Here is a 16,811-nt window from a genome sequence, read left to right as displayed (position 1 = left end):
TTGGGCACCTCGCTGGCTCTGTTGGTGGAGTGGGTGACTCTTAATCTCACGGTCGTGAGTTCAAGCCCCACGTTGGTGTAGAGATTACTTAAGAATAAAAAATCCTGGGGCGCCTGGGTGACTTAGTCTGTTAAGCATCTGACTTTGGCTCAGGTCATGATCTCACAGTCAATGAGTTCAAACCCTGTGATGGGGCTCTGTGCTGACAGCTCAGAGCCTGGAGCCAACCTGGGAATCTGTGTCTCCCCCTCTCTCTGCCCCTTCCCTGCTTGCGCTCTGTCTCTCCCTCTCTCAAAAATAAATAAACATTTTAAAAAATATATTTTTTAAAAAATTTGTATTTATTTAAGGAAACTCTACACCCAATGTGGGGTTCGAACTCATGACCCCAAGATCAAGGGTCACATGCTTTTCTGACTGAGCTAGCCAAGCGCCCCAAGAATAAAAAATCATTAATAAATAAAAATAAATAGGGGCGCCTGGGTGGCGCAGTCGGTTAAGCGTCCGACTTCAGCCAGGTCATGATCTCGCGGTCCGTGAGTTCGAGCCCCGCGTCAGGCTCTGGGCTGATGGCTCAGAGCCTGGAGCCTGTTTCCGATTCTGTGTCTCCCTCTCTCTCTCTGCCCCTCGCCCGTTCATGCTCTGTCTCTCTCTGTCCCAAAAATAAATAAGCGTTGAAAAAAAATAAATAAAAATAAATAAATAAAGGACTATCCCCAAACAAGAAACCAAATGTCTGGTTGGCCTATTTGAATTTTGGCAAAACTACATCCCATCCTTTTAGATCTTATTGGACCATACCATAACCCAAAAGAAATCAGGTAGTGTGCTTTTTTTTTTTTCAAGATTTCATTTTTACATAATCTCTACACCCAGCATGGGGCTCAAACTCACAACCCTGAGATCAAGAGTTGCGTGTTCTACCAATTAAGCCAGCCAGGAACCCTTAGTGCTTCCACTCTGTGTGGATTATGCAGTTACCATGGAATACAAACTTTGGGAATGGGGAAGATGATGCAAGACATGTTTTCATTCATGCAAAAAAAGGAAAAAAAAATTTTCTTTTTGCCCTGAAAGGAAACTTTCTATGACTGGAACTGGTGGTTGGGTCCTCTGTGTTTGTTTCACATAAAAATAAAGCCTCTAAATATGGCTTTACTTGGAACTCTAAATGTGGAGAAATTGGAACTCTCATACATTGCTGATGGGAATGTAAAAGGGTGTGTAGCCACTTTGGCAAACAGCTTGGCAGTTCCTCAAAATGTTAAACACGGAGTTACCATATGACCCAGCAGTTACTCTCCTAGGCAAATATTGAAAAGAAGTGAAAGCATACGTCTACATAAAATTTGTACATGAATGTTCATTGCAAATTTTATTGTATCTCAATAAAGTTTTTTTGTTTTTTGTTTTTGTTTTTGTTTTTAAAGAAGTCTCTGAGGGGTGCCTGGGTGGCTCAGTCAGTTGGGCGTCTTACTTCAGCTCAGGTCATGATCTCATGGCCGGTGGGTTCAAGCCCTGCATCAGGCTCTGTGCTGATAGCTCAGAGCCTGGAACCTGCTTCGGATTCTGTATCTCCCTCTCTCTCTCTCTCTCTCTCTCTGCCGCTTCCCCACTCACACTCTGTCTCTCTGCCTCTTAAAAATAAATAAATATTTAAAAAACTTTTTTTAAGTAGTCTCCGAGCATAGGTTAAAAATTTCTGAAAATTACTTGTAAAGGTAAGACAAAATAAATACAAAATTTCCAACCAACCAATATGAGTCGGTTTAGGTGGAATATAGATCATGTAAAAAGGGGAATGTACAAAATAGTTCTTCTTTTTTAACTTTTTTTTTTTATTCTTGAGAGAGAGAGAGAGAGAGAGAGAGCATGAGCAGGGGAGAGTCAGAGGGAGAGGGAGAGAATCCCAAGCAGGTTCTGTATTGTCCGTGCAGAGCCTGACGTGGGGCTCAAACTCACAAACCGTGAGATCATGACCTGAACTGAAACCAAGAGTGGGACACTTAACCACCTGAGCCACCTAGGTACTCTGCCAAAATAATTCTACTTGAACCTCAGGGCAAGTTTTTAAAGCCTGAAGACTTCTGGTTTTATTTTGGTTACACTTCCTTGTCTTTAATTAGCTTTCAGGTGTCCAGGTAATACAATACTGAGATATTTTCATTATTGTTTAATGTTTTTGAAATGAACTTCTGTACTACAGCTCTCTGTTATGAAAGATAAATAATGACACTGGTGCTGAGCTTATTTTCTGACAGAATTTTTAATAACCTTTAATTTCCTTGATGATATTGATGTGTATTATCCTCTGCTAGTTTTTATCAGGATGTTTCCTGGCTTTCTATTTTATGATCCATCTGTTCTAGAAATGCCCCCAAATGCCCTTAGTCAAGAGGTATAATCCTGACTGTAAATAGCCCTCATCCCCAAATATAATAAGAGGCCTCTGGTGGCCTTGCCTGAGCCAAAACAAAGAATATTGCATATATCAGTTTTCAAAAATCAATTGCTGCTGAGAGTGCTATCCTGTTGACCCTGATGTTAGAAGTCTTAATCTGCCTTCACAATGGCAGATTTGGGGATGTTGCCCCTGTAATCAGTTCTCAGTTCCTCCAATGCAAGTGAGTCGGAGATATCAGTTGAGCAATTTCAGAAGAGCAATCTTCTACAAATTGACCTTGGCAGTGATACAAACCACATGGGTAATAACTTTTATTCTCCAAACATCTCCAATCTCTTATGTTGTATGACCATTATGTTTCTCCTCCTATGCTTATAAAATGCCTTATTCATATGTTCAGAGTAAATGCATCCAGATTTGGTGTTCTCCAACTAAGCAACATATAATGTTGGAACAGTCATAAATGTGCCTCGAGAAGAATTTTTCACATTATAAAAGAAACAAAAGGAGGAGAAACTGTCAGGGAATTTTCCCTGCTGTTTTGTATTGTATTCATTGTAGAAAACACCAAGTGGAGAATCTGAGCAGAGTTTGTGTATAGAATGAATTCATGGCCCAAAATTCAGGCAGTCTGGTTTTTTTTTTTTTTTTAAAGTTTATGTATTTATTTTGAGGAGGGGGGAGGGCGGGAGGAGCTGAGAGAGAGGGAGAGAGAGAGAATGCCAAGCAGGCTCTGAGCTGTCAGCGCAGAGCCCAGCGCGGGGCTCTTACTCATGAATGGTGAGATCATGACCTGAGTGGAAATCAAGAGTTCGACTCTTAACCGACAGAGCCACCTGGTGTCCCCATGCAGTCTGCTTCAAAGTAAAAAAACAAAGCAACAAAACAAAACACCATAGTATTGGGTATAATAGTTGGGAAAACTTTTCTTTGACCCTTAACTGTATACTGCTTGTACAATGTTTACATTTACATTTTGCACAAAAGATTTATTTATGCAACAACAAAGGCGTAAGAAGCTGTGCCTATCCTCTTCCCCTTTTGTCACCCTGTCTTCTCCTTCAGTAGATGGCATACAAAACAACTTGGCAGACTTCACATTCATTCCCAACCCACAATCCCTTGTCTTCTTCTATAGAAGCTGGAAGGTTGAACACTCAATTTTTTACCATCCCCTGAAGCCAGGAGTGACCATGTGGCTCACTAGCCAACAAGATGAATCCATAGTTCAGTGAATGAAAAGAGACTCCCAAAGAAGGAGGAGAGTTGTAGCTAGTTTTGCCTTTGCCCTTCTGTCCCTCTAAATTTGGATGTGATTCCTGAAGGTCCAGCAGCTATCCTTCAAATATAAGACCTTAAAAATGGTAGCACAGAAAGAAAGCAGGAGTCTGGGTCTGTAATGATAGTATTGAGTCTCTGTACCAGGTCTAGACCACCAACTTGCTTTGTGAGAAAAATATCATTTGCTTAAACAACTTGTTGCCAGGTTTTCTATTATTTCTAGCCAAGGACATTCCTGTATGACACATGAGATTTCTTCAATGTGTTTCTTTCCTTATTCTCATCAACTTCTTTGATAATTCTTTCTCAATTTCTATCCCAACCTCCTCTTTCTCTGCCAATGCCTAAATACTGAGGTTTCTAGATCTTCTGTCATTGGTCTATTCTCATTTCTTGAATAAGTTTCCCCAAAGGTACAGGTTGAACTGTCCATTACATACCAATGAGTTTCAAATCTTGACCATGAATTTAGGCCTCTGTTCTGAACCTGGGCCATTATTTTCTTAAATATTTATTTTCAAGTACCTTTAAGACATTTCCCCTTGAGTGGCCCTGAAGCAAATTCAGTCTATCCACAGTTTAATTCATTTTTTCACCAACCACTCAGTTATCTAAGATAGAAACTTTGGAATCTACTCTGCATTTACCCTCACAGATCTCATCCAGTTGGTCTTCAGGTGTTACTGAGTCTACCTTCTTAATTCTTAGGCCAGGTCTCTCTTCTTTCCTCCCTCAGCCATCATCCCAGGCCAGGTCCCACTTTCTCTCACCTGGATTCCCACACCTCCTCACTGGTTGTGTTGCCATCTTGCTCTCTCATCAAATGCATCTCAGCTGCCAAGCCAACTTTCTACAACACAAATCTGACCACCTCACTCTGCCGTTTAAGGGGCCTCCCAGTGCCTCACCCCCATTACCTTGGGCTAGCTGTTCTCAAATTTTAGCAATCAGCATTAACTGCAGGACTTGTTCAAACACAGATTGGTGGGATACACAAGATTCTCCTGTGTATCTTATTCCATAGGTCTGGGGTGGGTCCTAAAATGTGCATTTCTTTTTTTTTTTTTTTCTTTCTCTTTTTAACTAGGCTCCACACCGAATGTGGGGCTTGAACTGAGATCAAGAGTCACATGCTCTACCCACTGAGCCAGCCAGCCACCCCCTAAAACGTGCATTTCTTTTTCAACGTTTATTTTATTTTTGGGACAGAGAGAGACAGAGCATGAATGGGGGAGGGGCAGAGAGAGAGGGAGACACAGAATTGGAAACAGGGTCCAGGCTCTGAGTCATCAGCCCAGAGCCCGACGCGGGGCTCGAACTCACGGACCGCGAGATCAAAACGTGCATTTCTAACAAATTGGGGGATGATGCTGATCAAGGACCATAATTTGAGAACCACTGGCCTAGGTTAAAATTAAAACTCATTAGCATCAGGTTTAAGATCATTTACAATCTACTTTCCCAGTTTCTGGCTGCTGCTCACCACATTCCTGAAATTCTTTCCAAAGTCACCTTCCACTTCTATGGAAAGCTAAGGTCTTAACTCATTCTCTCTCCTGCCTGGCATGCAATCTGTCCTCATTCCTGGCAAATTCCCTTACCAATTCTTCAAGGAAAGTCCAGCTCTGACCATCTATTTTCTTTTTCTTTTCAAAATTTTTTTTTTAATGTTTATTCATTTTTGAGAGCAGGGGAAGGGTCAGAGAGAGACAGGGAGACACAGAACTGAAGCAGCTCGAGGCCCTGAGCTGTCAGCCTGGAGCATGACACGGGCTTGAACCCACAGACTGTGAGATCATGACCTGAGCCGAATTTGGCTGCTTAACCAACTGAGCCACCCATGTGCCCCAAGGCCTTCTATTTTCTTGAAGAAGTAATTAATTTACTGCTTCCTCCTCTATACTCTTTAGCACTTTATACATAGGGTACTTTATAGTCTTGCTACTTAAACTGGTCCTCAACAAACACTAGGAGCATCACTGGGAGCTTGTTAGAAATGCAGACTCTCAGGCTTCCCCCCAGACCTACTGAATCAGAATTTGCAATTTAATAGGATCCTCAGGTGATTCCCATGCATAAAGAAGTGTGAGAAGCCCTGCTGGGCAGGGCCTCATGCTAGGCATTGCGATAGATGGTTTGATGACAGTATTTCCTTTGATTCCTTCAGCAGTGCCATGGCTCATTATTATTGCACACAATTCGTAGAGGAAGTGGAGGTTGGTAGTAGGCAGAGCTGGGATTCAAACATAGGACCATCTGGCTTTAAAAAACCCTGTGCTTGCTGTGCTACACCAATTGTCTCTCTGTTACAGGTCTTCACACATAGCATTGTAATTATCCATCCATAGGTCTGCCTCCTTATCCATGTAAGGAAATGCTGAGCAGGGCAAAGTCTCTGGACTTCAAGGATAAAAACAAGGAAGAACCGGGGCGCCTTGGTGGCTCAGTCCATTGAGCTTCCGACTTTGGCTCAGGTGACGATCTCACGGTTCATGGGTTTGAGCTGACAGCTCAAAGCCTGGAGCCTGCTTCGGATTCTGTGTTTCCCTCTCTCTCTGCCCCTCCCCCACTCTCTCTCTCTGTCTCTCTCAAAAATAAATAAACATTAAAAAAAAAAGGGGGGGGGGGCACCTGGGTGGCACAGTCGGTTAAGCATCCGACTTCAGCCAGGTCACGATCTTGCAGTCCGGGAGTTCGAGCCCCGCGTCAGGCTCTGGGCTGATGGCTCAGAGTCTGGAGCCTGTTTCCTATTCTGTGTCTCCCTCTCTCTCTGCCCCTCCCCCGTTCATGCTCTGTCTCTCTCTGTCCCCCAAAAAAATAAACGTTGAAAAAAAAAATTAAAAAAAAAAAAAAGGAAGAAACTTTCTCACTGTCAACTCTAGTTCTGATAGCAATTTTGGGTAGGATGGGCTTCTCGAAAGAAAGAGTTTATATAAATTTTAAAAATATGACAGCTTTGTTGAGATGTAATTCATATACCACATAATTAACCCATTTAAAGTGCACAATTTGGTGCTTTTTAATATATTCACAGAAGTGTGCAGCCATCACCACCATCAGTTTTAAAATGTATCATCACCCCCTCAATGAGCTGCATGCCCATCAGCAGTCACTCTCTGTTCCCACCCCACCCCCCCGCCCCGCCCTGCCCCAGCACCTCAACTCCAGGCCACCACCAATTTACCTCCGTCTCTGTATCCACTCTGGATGTTTCACAGGAATGGAATCATACAATAGGTAGCCTCTGTGACTGGCTTCTTTCACTTAGCATAATGTTTTTTTTATTTTTATATATTTTTTAAGATTTTATTTTTTAAGTAATCTCTACACCCAATGTGGGCCTTGAACTCACAATCCTGACATCAAGAGTTGCATGCTCTATTGACTGAGCCAGCCAGTCAGGTGCCCTAGATAAGAGTAATGTTTTATTATTTATTTAAAGGTCATTTTTTTTTTAGTTTTTAGCTTTATTTTCTTTTATTTTTTGAGAGACAGAGAGAGACAGAGCACGAATGGAATCCAAAGTGGGCTCCAGGCTCTGAGCTGTCAGCACAGAGCCCGATGTGGGGGCTGGAAATCATAGACTGTGAGATTGTGACCTGAGCTAAAGTCAGACGTTTAACCAACTGAGCCACCCATGAGCCCCTTTAGGGTAATGTTTTAAAAATCAGCCATGCTGTAGCACGAATAAGTGCTTCCCTTCTCTTTATTCCTGAGTAAAATCTCATTGTATGGATATACCACTTTTTATTTCTCCATTCTTGAGTTTATAGACACTTGAGTTGCTTCCGCCTTTTGGCTCTTATTAATAATGTTATGAACATTGGATGTATCAGTTCTTGTGCGGACATATGTTTTCATTTCTCTGGTTCTATGCTTAGGAGTGGAATTGCGAGGTTATATGGTAACTCTGGGTTTAAAGTTTTGAGGAACTGCCACACTGTTTTCTTTTTTTTTTTTTTTTTTTTTTTTAATTTTTTTTTTTCAACGTTTATTTATTTTTGGGACAGAGAAAGACAGAGCATGAACGGGGGAAGGGCAGAGAGAGAGGGAGACACAGGATCGGAAACAGGCTCCAGGCTCTGAGCCATCAGCCCAGAGCCCGACGCGGGGCTCGAACTCACGGACCGCGAGATCGTGACCTGGCTGAAGTCGGACGCTTAACCGACTGCGCCACCCAGGCGCCCCTGCCACACTGTTTTCTAAAGGAGCTGCATCATTTTAAATACTCAGCAGCAGCCAGATGAGGATACCATTTTTTCCACATCCTTGCCAACATTTGTCATTATTTGACTTTTAAAAAATTCAACTTATTTAAACTAAAAAGAACCTGTCTTTTTGATTATAGTCATTCTAGTAAATATGAAGTACTATATCATGGTGGTTTTGATTTTCATTTCCCTAATAATGAATAATATAATATTGAGCATATTTTCATGTGCTTGTTGGCCATTTGTTTATCTTCCTTGGAGAAGTATCTATTCAAATCTTTTGCCCATTTTTGAAATAACTTACTTTATTTTATTTTTAATTAATTAATTAATTAATTTTGAGATTGATAGGGGGAGGGGAAGAGAGGATCCCAAGCAGGCTCTGTGCTATCAGCATGAAGCCAGACACAGGGCTTGAACCCACGAACTGTGAGACTCGTTGGGCTTGAACTTCCCCACACTTTGTTTAAAATAAAGTCAGTCAGTTTTACAAGCAGAGTGTTGGGCTAGGGTGTTAGTCTCTGGTCTGCTTGGTATGCCTTTTTTGTCATTGAAACTAACATACCATTGGAGGCTGGCTGGTTGAAGGGTGCCTTGACCTCTCGGTGACACTTACCTGGAAATTAGCCTAGGCAACAGGGATGTGGGGGATGAGGAATGCTGGTGACCTGCCCTTCCCAAGAAGATATCCTTGATTGGCAGCTGGGGTGAGCCCCACCTCTTGACCATACCCACTGGAAGTATAGCTTTTGTCTCATTGATTTGGGGGTGGGGGGGTGAGTTTGAGAATGAGTGGCTTAAGTGCTACAGAATCTATCTGTTCTTACTAAATTTTAGTAGATTTTCTTGAATAAATGTTTCATCACTTGCTATATGCCCTTAGGACAATTTCCAGAGACTTTAGATGTTGTTGTTTTTCTTTTTTTTTTTTTTTAATTTTTTTTTCAACGTTTTTTATTTATTTTTTGGGACAGAGAGAGACAGAGCATGAACGGGGGAGAGGCAGAGAGAGAGGGAGACACAGAATCGGAAACAGGCTCCAGGCTCTGAGCCATCAGCCCAGAGCGCGACGCGGGGCTCGAACTCACGGACGGTGAGATCGTGACCTGGCTGAAGTCGGACGCTTAACCAACTGCGCCACCCAGGCGCCCCTAACTGGGTTGATTTAAAGTGGGATGGGAGATCAAAAGGGTGAGCAGATTTTGAATGCTGGTGAGAGTGGTTGGAACAACATTACAACTGTGGAATAGGCTGGGCAGGGAGAGTGGGCAACCCAGGGGCTGCATGAAGAAATGTTGGAAGATGGCGATCTGGAAAAGGTCACAGGGAAAGTCATGGAATAAGAGAGGAAGGAAGGACTTCCAGTTAGCATAACAAGTGAGAGACAGTAGCTGTGAACTAAACCTGGGGCCACTAAAGAATTTTGGAGGCTTTATAACTTCCCTATTCCTTTGCTTTTCAACTTACCCTTTATGCTTCGCATAGTGATTGTCAGTCATACATAAACATTCATTACCTACTCTGTGCCAGGCACTTTGCCAAGTCCTAGGAATAGAGTAAGGTTAATAAAGACAGACTTGGTCCTTGCCCTCAAGGAGAGAAGAATAAATCCCCTTGGAAAATCAGGAAAGGCTTTATAGAAGAGGCAGCATTTGAGCTGGAACTCAGATGGAAGGAAAGGGTTGCTGTAAACCTAAATTTAGACAGAAGCCCAAAACCTAATGATAAGGTCAGGGAAAGTCACTGTTATGTAGGATGTTAGGAAACCATTAGGAACATGATTTAACATATATTGATGAGATTTTCCAGCTCTAGGCAAATTCAAAATAGGTCCTTTGTCACTGGCACTCAAGCTTCTTTTCTCTCTTCTAAATTTTCAATGACCTGGGGCTTTCCAACACTACCCACTAAGGCATCTTACCCCAGGTGATCCTTTCCCTTGGCCTGGATTCTTGGCTAGATCCTTGGAACTCATCAAATAAGATATCGTTCCTAATTTTAAAGAGTCCATAACCTGGGAAAGGGAGGTAAAGTGTCAAATAGAAAAGTACCATGACAGAGATATATGAAGGTGGTAATGGGGATACACAAGAGCTCATCTAACTCAGACTGAGGTGGGAGGAGGATGGTTATGGGAGTTCTCCTGAGGAAATTAAATCTAAAGTCTTTCAGAGAATGAGAGAGATAGCTGGAGGACAGGCATTCCAGGAGAAGAAAGCCAGTTCACAGAGATGGGTAAGCCCATGAAGCATTCCTCTCCGCTACCCCCTGTCCCCCAAGACTTGGGAATTCCATATTGTATTTATTTTGGCAAGTAGCAATGCCTTCCTCTCCCTAAAGAATTCAGATGTTTCTCCCTGGCCCTTAGCAGCCAGCTAGGTGTACGAACCAGTATCAATCAATTGATTGTTTCCACCAAGGATTTCAATCAAGGAGTAAGTGAGGTAAACATAAATCCGTTAGCAGTTGTGTTGGATGGGCAGGGATGTTCTATCCAGATTATTTCTGCTTAAAGATCATTGTTGTGTGTCCTGCTTCATGACTCTTTGGAGCTGCCTCAGTTTCTGCCTATTTTCCAAGTCTGATACTTGGTTCTCTCATTGATTGATTCTGTGAGCCTCTACTGCCTTCTGATAAATTCCTTATTCAGATAGAGTTGGTTTTAGTGATATGCCAACTTTGATCTTAGGCAAATCATTTGGGAGTCTCTTCCACACAAGAGACGATGAAGGCCTGAACTAAGACATTGGTATGGAGGATAGAAAGGTTGATGGATGGATAGATAGATTGAGATATCAAAGAGGTAGAGTTCCTGGCATAAGATAGGTACTCAATTAATATTTGAATGCATGATTGAATAGCAGAAAAAATTACTCCTAGATTTCTGGCTTTGAAATGCAGTCAATTTTGTTGCTATTTGTTGCAGAAGAGGGAATACAAGATAAATGAGTACTTTTGGAGTAAGAGATTCTAGAGTTTCAGTGCTAGTAGTCCCATATTAAGGATTCGGGTAGAAATTTCTTTTTTTTTTTTTTTTTAAGTGTTTGTTTATTTTTGAGAGAGAGAGAATGGGAGAGGGGCAGAGAGAGAGAGAGAGAGAGAGAGAGAGAATCCTAAGCACTGCACTGTTAGTGCAGAGCCTGATGTGGGCTCGATGTCACCAACTATAAGATCATGACCTGAGCCGAAATCAAGAGTCAGAAGTTTAATCCACTGAACCACCTAGGTGCCTCTCAAGTTGAAATTTCTTTAAAAAAAAAATTTTTTTTAACGTTTATTTATTTTTGAGACAGAGAGAGACAAAGCATGAATGGGGGAGGGTCAGGGAGAGGGAGACACAGAATCTGAAACAGGCTCCAGGCTCTGAGCTGTCAGCACAGAGCCTGACGCGGGGCTCGAACTCACGGACTGTGAGATCATGACCTGAGCCGAAGTCGGCTGCTTAACCGACTGAGCCACCCAGGTGCCCCTCAAGTCGAAATTTCTAAAAGACATTTGGATACAAGTAGGGGCACCTGGTTGGGCAGTGGGTAGGGCACACAACTCTTGATCTTGTGGGGGTAAGTTCAAACCCCATGTTAGGTGAAGAGCTTATCTAAAGTATATATATTAAGTTTTTTAAAAAGGCATTTGGATACAAGTATATTGACTGAATATTTAGATTTAGAAGTCATTAAATACAGTCATTACTAGAGCCATAGAATTTACATTTATAAAATTACCCAGGGGCGCCTGGGTGGCGCAGTCGGTTGAGCGTCCGACTTCAGCCAGGTCACGATCTCGCGGTCCGTGAGTTCGAGCCCCGCGTCAGGCTCTGGGCTGATGGCTCAGAGCCTGGAGCCTGTTTCCGATTCTGTGTCTCCCCCTCTCTCTCTCTGCCCCTCCCCTGTTCATGCTCTGTCTCTCTCTGTCCCAAAAATAAATATTTTTTGAAAAAAAATTAAAAAAAAAATTACCCAGGATAATTATCTGCAAGGTAAGAAGAAATCCTGCTGATTGGGGATTTAGGGCAGAGGTGGAGGAAGAGAACATGAAGGAAAAGTAAAAGGGAAAGTATGACTACAGCCAAGATAGAAAAAATGTAATTAAGAACATCAAATTTATAGGAGTTAAATAAAATAGAGACTTGTGGATTTAGCAACAAAATGTAATTAGAACTCTTAGCAAGTGTGATTTCTGTAGTGGTATGAGCCAGATTGCAGTAAGAAATGAGGCAAAGGAGAGATTTAAATTTTTCATTTTTGTATTTTTTAGTAATCTCTATGCCCAACATGGGGCTTGAACTCACAGCCCAAGATCAAAAGTTGCATTCTCCACCAACTGAACCAGCCAGGCTCCCTGAAAGGAGAGATTTTATTTATTTATTTATTTATTTATTTATTTATTTATTTATTTATTTAAATATATGAAATTTATTGTCAAATTGGTTTCCATACAACACCCAGTGCTCATCCCAAAAGGTGCCCTCCTCAATACCCATAACAGGAGAGATTTTTTTTAAAAAGAAGGTGTAGTTAGAATGGAATTGAGAGCTGCAGAAAGGATTTTAAATGTTTATTTATTTTTGAGACAGAGAGAGAGAGAGAGAGTGTAAGCAGGGGAGAGGCAGAAAGAGAGGGAGACAGAGAATCCAAAGCAGACTCCACACTGTCAGCACAGAACCTGATGTGGGGCGTGAACTCAGGAGTAGAGAATTCATGACCTGAGCCAAAACCAAGAGTCAGAAACTTGACCAAATGAATCACCCAGGAGCCCTGCAGAAAGGATTTTAAAAATGAGAGAGGCTACAGTGTTTTTAAATGCTATGGGAAAGTACTCAGTGAAAGAAGTTGAAAATCAGAGAGGGAGATAGAGGGAAGTCCCTAAAATGCTGGACAAGGGGGATTCAGGGTTTAGATGAAGGACAGATACCTAAATCATGAAGGAGAGAGGATGAGAAATAAGTCTGGGAGGGCAAGATGTGGAGAGAGATTCTACTTCATGTCTTTCAGTCTTTGAAAGACTTCTTCAGTTGCTGAGAACACAAGTGAAGACAGTACAGTACTCCAGGAGAGTGGGGAATGAACTGTTGTAAAGGAACAAAGAGAGCATAGGAGCACTGGTTTGCCAAGAGTATCCTGCTCAGTTGAGGTTGGCAATCACAACATTTCAGAGGTATTAGTTTGTAGCAAATTGATTTTCTCTATCAGTACTCAGCAGCTTGGGAGTAGGAGCAGAGAAGGCCAATAACTGGGTTGATTTAAAGTGGGATGGGAGATCAAAAGGGTGAGCAGATTTTGAATGCTGGTGAGAGTGGTTGGAACAACATTACAACTGTGGAATAGGCTGGGCAGGGAGAGTGGGCAACCCAGGGGCTGCATGAAGAAATGTTGGAAGATGGCGATCTGGAAAAGGTCACAGGGAACGTCATGGAATGAGAGAGGAAGGAAGGGAAGGCGTGGCAAAAGACAGAAAAGCTTTAGAGGTTAAGGTTTCATAGGAAGAATAATTCTGGTGATGGAACAATCTAAGGCAAGGCTTTGTGAGTTACTGGACCGAGTGGGGGTGAAGATCTATTGACTAGAGGTCAAAATATTGTGAGGTGAGAGCAAAGGGACAGGTTCTAAATGCTGAAATGACCCAGGATAATGGCAGAAATCAAAACAAAAGAGCAAGACCGTAAGTCAGATGCCAAATTTGCTATAAATAACATGTTGAATGGTAGGTATGTGGAAGCTACAAGTTAAGTGGAAAATGCAACAGATTAGGGGATTAGGGAGCACCGGGTTGGCTCAGTTGGTAGAGCATGAGACCCTTGATCTCAGGGTTGTGAGTTCAAGCCCCATGTTGAGTGTGGTGACTACTTTAAAAATAAAACAAAACAAAAACTAGGACATTAGTGTAATGCTATTCCCCTGTATCAACAAGCAGCCCTTCCCTGATTGCTATGCATTTTCTCACTTGACAGAAAGCTTCTGGAGGACAGGGACTATCTTATTCGATGTATTAGTCCCTCAGCACCTTTCCCAGTACTTGGCACAATTGGAAAGAAGAGACCATAAAATTTCTTTACCCTGGAAAATGATGATTCTTTATTCCCATTTACACAGTTCTCAGTAAGTGGAATGTCTGTAACTACCTCTATCACGCTATACAGAATTGATCTGTTCACATGTCTGCCGACCCTGTCAGTCTCTAAACCTTAAGAACAGGGACTATCGGGGAGCCTGAGTGGCTCAGTTGGTTAAGCATCTGACTTTGGCTCAGATCATGATCTCATGGTTCATGAGTTCGAACCCTTCATTGGCCTCCATACTGACAGTGTGGAGCCTGCTTGGGATTCTCTCTCTCTTTCAATCCCTCTCTGCCCCTCCCCCCACTAGCTCTCTCTCTCTCTTTCTCTGTCTCTCAAAAATAAACTTAAAAAAAAAAAAAAAGAACAGGCACTGCCACATTCATTAATGCAATCCCAGCGAGGAACATTCTGCCTAATCTACATCAAGGATTCCAATGTTTGTCAAATAAATAAATGAATAAATGAATGAATGAAATCTCAAAGCTATTCACTACTAGCATTCCTGATTAAGCACCATTGCCAAGTACTGTGCTGAATGTTTTACATTCCAATTGATTCCTCAAACCAAGCCTAAGTGGGAAGGGGGGAAACCAAAGTTCAGAAAAGTTAAATATCTTACCCAAAGACATACATGTAGTAAATGTTAAAGCTGGCATTTAAACACGGTTGGTTTTAAAATTTATTTTCACGTTATGTTGCCACTAAGCCTAGTCTAAGTGTACCAACTAGCGCTTTTCAGAAAACCAGGCTTAGTGAATGGCTCCACGGTACTAACTTTATCATTAGAGCAATGATTCCCAGGCACTTTTTTCTATATATGCTAGTCCTGTGTCCTTTGAGAAGATAAGATCAAATAGGCAAAGATTTTAACAAAAACATGCAAGGGACGAAATGTCTTGCGAGAGAACACATGGAGAGTCATTAGGTCCTAAAAGCAAGTGAAGGAAAGGGGGAAAGAAGGTTGGATAGAAACATCCTGTATTACCATGCAGTCTAATGAAGGCTGGACAAATTAGAAGGGGAGTCATGGAGGCAAAATCCACCGTTAGGAGAGATCTTTTAGGAACACATGTGCCTCAGTAGCCCTGCCACAAGACATTGGCTGGGCACAGCTGGTGGGAGGTGTGGCCTCAGCACAAATGCAAGATGGATTTCAAAGCCAGCAGCTGTGGCATTATTCAGTCAGTTATGCTCCCTGTGGCTGGAGGTAGGTCAGACCCATTTCCATTGGCTGCCATGCCATGCTAGCAAGCTTCTTGGAAGGTGGCTTTTTGTTTTGTTTTACCTCCTCTGTACATGTGTGGACACTGAATTCATATCAAGCCCTACCATCTTTGGCATCATCCACCAAATCCGAGTAGAAAGGGGTATGTGTGCATACTAATAAATAGGATCTTTTAAAATCCTCTTTTCTTCTTCTTCCATTTTACTCACTAAAACGTAAGTCCCCTCTGTGCTGAGCATATAATAATAAACAAGTGATTTGTGAGTCTTAATTTATAAAGGTGACTGGATGACAATACAGAGAGGTTAATACTATTGAAATAAAAGTTTAATGTTAGTCACAGTTCCTCTAGAAACAAGAAGCACAGTATGTCACTCAGGGCCACAGGGGAAGCACCAGTGTCAGGAGGCAGAAAGAAATGAGGGGAGAGCATAGTCTAAAGCCTTTCCTGGCTTTTCCATGAGAAAGTCAAGTCAAGGCAGGGCAGGGTATACAGTTTAGGATTGGCTAGTTTGAGTAATTACAGCAAGCTTTGGGACAGAGGAGCTGTTCTCAGTGTCTGCTACCTGGCCCTAGGGTGACTCAGGGCAGGGGAAATATTGGCTTGGTGTGTGAGTTAAAGGAGGTAGTTGGGGGCATGGATGATATATGAAAGGTAAGGCTCACCGACACGTTGGTTACTGTTTCCAGGAATTAGCTAGTTCTAGGAAGAACAGTCTCTCCCTAGCCAGCAAGGTCCCTCAAAGATGTCAAAAAATTATAAAATAAAACAAAATAAAAAATAAATTAAAAAGATCCCAACAAAATTAAGAGGAAAACCTTGCCTTTTGATTTTCCAAATCTCCATTAATAGTTAACAGCAGAGAAGAAGAAGGCAGGTTTAAATCATTTTTCCCCATTCCATTATGCGTGCAGGTGATTTTTTAAGTAATCTCTACATTCAAAGTGGGGCTTAAATTCATGACCCTGATATTAAGAGTCATATGCTCTACCAACTGAGCCAGCCAGGTGCTCCAAGAGTGCAGGTGATTTTTTTAAAGAGAAAATTGAAAGTACAAGGGGCTTCTATTCTTTACCCATTGTCCATCATTTTCCAATTATAAGCTAACAAATACTTTTAATTTTTTCACCCCCTTCTCTGCTTTTCATATTGCATGTTTGTCCGGAAATAGCTGCATGGAAAAGGAACCAACATTTATGTTCTTTTCTTCTGTGCCAGAACTGTTCACCCTTGGACACACATCCCAGTAGCTCAGGTGAGTAGCATGACCTTTCCTAAATAAGGGAAAGTATGGTTCAGAGATTAAATAGCTTTATGGTATAGAGCACTGGTTGGAATTAGGTCTGATGAAGCCCATGCACTTTCCAGGTGTGGATACAAAGGAATTGAGTCAAAGAAAACAGCTTTAACATTTATTATTTAAGTAGCACTCTAACTTGCCATTTTCTTTTGATGGCACAATTTAAAAACTAAGCATAAAAAGCTAAGCCTTGCATATACTTCTGTAACATATATCTTTTCAAAATTTTACCTTGTTAATGTAAAATCAGACATTGCATCTCCAGTAAATAATATGCCCTCTCCCTGACACCTGAAAGAAAATTTCTTAAGTCCTTTACTCTTAATATTACTAC

Source organism: Prionailurus viverrinus, chromosome C2, assembly GCF_022837055.1.
Source record: "Prionailurus viverrinus isolate Anna chromosome C2, UM_Priviv_1.0, whole genome shotgun sequence".
Taxonomy (NCBI): domain Eukaryota; kingdom Metazoa; phylum Chordata; class Mammalia; order Carnivora; family Felidae; genus Prionailurus; species Prionailurus viverrinus.
The sequence above is the reverse complement of the archived record's forward strand: the minus strand, read 5'-3'. Positions refer to the sequence as shown.